This window comes from Schistocerca cancellata, chromosome 6, assembly GCF_023864275.1.
Source record: "Schistocerca cancellata isolate TAMUIC-IGC-003103 chromosome 6, iqSchCanc2.1, whole genome shotgun sequence".
NCBI lineage: Eukaryota > Metazoa > Arthropoda > Insecta > Orthoptera > Acrididae > Schistocerca > Schistocerca cancellata.
This window is the reverse complement of record NC_064631.1, coordinates 651676204-651678638: the sequence shown is the minus strand read 5'-3', so window position 1 is coordinate 651678638 and position 2435 is coordinate 651676204. Positions and strand designations below refer to the sequence as shown.

Here is a 2435-nt window from a genome sequence, read left to right as displayed (position 1 = left end):
TGTAATAAATTATCAGCACACCATTCAATGTCATAGTAAAACAAATCGTTCAGCACTGAAAACACTACATTTGAAAAAGTAATTCTGAACATTCTGAATCGCACATCTTGATAACATTAAGATTCAAATGCAATACTGTCCTCTGATACATGATATAAATGTTGACTATTAGAAATTATTCTTGGAATGACATTATGTAAGTATGTTTGTTGATAAGCGATATGTTTAATGCATCAAGGAATAGCTTACATGGTGCTTGAGGTAGCTGTAGACAGTAATAGCTGCAGGGAAGGCAGAGACTGGAATATATCCAACAAAAATGTTGAGGAAGCAGGGTGCAAGTGCCGCTCTGAATCAAACAGTCCGACAAAGTAGTGGCGAGCCGCGTCAAACTAACCGGAATACTGATAAGAAAAAATGTCCTTGCAGATCTTAGCACCCGCAGTTAACAAGTATTTCCCCTTACATCAGCAACTTATTAATTTGTGAAAAATAGTTTAGTGTCCAGAATTAAAATTTACTGCAAACCGTTAAAGACCGGAGCCTAACAGGTGTCACAATACGCTCAAGATGAGATTTTCACTCTGCAGCGTAGTGTGCGCTGATATGAAACTTCCTGGCAGATTAAAACTGTGTGCCCGACCGAGACTCGAACTCGGGACCTTTGCCTTTTGCGGGCAAGTGCTCTACCAACTGAGCTACCGAAGCACGACTCACGCCCGCTACTCACAGCTTTACTTCTGCCAGTACCTCGTCTCCTACCTTGCAAACTTTACAGAAGCTCTCCTGCGAAACTTGCGGAACTAGCACTCCTGAAAGAAAGGATATTGCGGAGACATGGCTTAGCCACAGCCCGGGGGCTGGGCGGTCGGGCACACAGTTTTAATCTGCCAGGAAGTTTCATATCAGCGCACACTCCGCTGCAGAGTGAAAATCTCTTTCTGGAAACATCCCCCAGGATGTGACTAAGCCGTCTCCGCAATATCCTTTCTTTCAGGAGTGCTAGTTCCGCAAGGTTCGCAGGAGAGCTTCTGTAAAGTTTGCAAGGTAGGAGACGAGGTACTGGCAGAAGTAAAGCTGTGAGTAGCGGGCGTGAGTCGTGCTTCGGTAGCTCAGTTGGTAGAGCACTTGCCCGCAAAAGGCAAAGGTCCCGAGTTCGAGTCTCGGTCGGGCACACAGTTTTAATCTGCCAGGAAGTTTCACGCTCAAGATGCTTTCCTATATAATGCTTGGAGAAACTTACGACTTGTAAAAAATGTTTTAAGAACATTCTGAACAGATCGTGCGAATGGTACGGCTACCCAGATTCCCCGACATGAATCCCATAAAACAATTCTGGGACGTAATCGAAAGGTCAGTACGTGCACAAAATCCTGCACTCACAACACTTTTGCAAATATTGACGGCTGTAGATGCAGCATGCCTCAATATTTCTGCAGGACACTTCAACGACTTCTTGAGGCCACGCCACTTCTAGTTGCTGAGCTGCTGAGCTGCTGTGCTACACCGGGCAAAAGAGCTCCCACACGATCTTAGGAGTTATCCCATGACCTTTTTCAGGTCAGTGAATGCACTTATTCAAAAAGCTATATTCTCTTTGAGTTTTTATCTTTATTATATCTAAAACGAATTTCTTTGTTGATATGTTCTAAAAATAATACTTTTTTTACATCAGTAAAGGTACACCACGTTAAAAATTATCGAACTGGTAGCACAATGCACACACTATATATTGTATAGCTATTTCAGTAGAACGATGCGCAGATGCAAGTTCCCATCCATACACCGCTTGGTTATGACAATGGGTGTGTCGCTGTCTTGTCCACTGGGCCAATTGCGGGCCAGAAACGGTTCACATCATGAGCTCTGTATACCTGGACTGGTAGACACTCTTGGGCAGCTGATGTTATGGCATGCAACAATAGCTTACTTATAATCACTCGCAATAACAAAAGTACTGATATGCAAGCACAGCTGCAGGTAACAGCTAATATAATAACAAAAACTTACTGCAGTATAAATGACGGTATCTGAATAATTACTGTGTGATATTAGTGGCAAGTAATATTTTGTTGTAAATTTTATGAATTTACTGTTACATTGTTAAAATGAAGTAAATTTCGATGCCTGTGTGAAATCCCTGGGCTATCAGGACAAAGCGGATGCGGTTATATTTGTGGAAAGAGACCAAAGTAAGTTACTGTCAGTTGCACTCAACATATGAATTTTTTTTCTTAAAACACACAGTCACACAAGCAAGAATCAAAACTATCAAGATTTTAACGAAAGACCTTCCTTTGATTTAATTTAGATCGGCTGAAGGCCACATCGAAAATCCAAGGCACAAGGCCTAAGTAAGGAATTGAGGTACAGGAGTTCTTCTGGAGGTTTCATTTCTTTAGAAAATTTTTTTATCTTCAATATAAATAGGCTGA

General features: G+C 41.7%; 2 non-coding genes across 2 annotated transcripts; one reads left to right on the top strand and one right to left on the bottom strand.

The window, feature by feature from the left end:
• Window positions 1–634: 634 nt before the first annotated feature.
• Trnal-caa (transfer RNA leucine (anticodon CAA)) lies at window positions 635–709 on the bottom strand. Its single transcript has one exon. It is a non-coding gene; the product is annotated as a tRNA-Leu (tRNA).
• Window positions 710–1100: 391 nt separating this feature from the next.
• Trnal-caa (transfer RNA leucine (anticodon CAA)) lies at window positions 1101–1175 on the top strand. The gene has a single exon. It is a non-coding gene; the product is annotated as a tRNA-Leu (tRNA).
• The last annotated feature ends 1260 nt before the right edge of the window (window positions 1176–2435 follow it).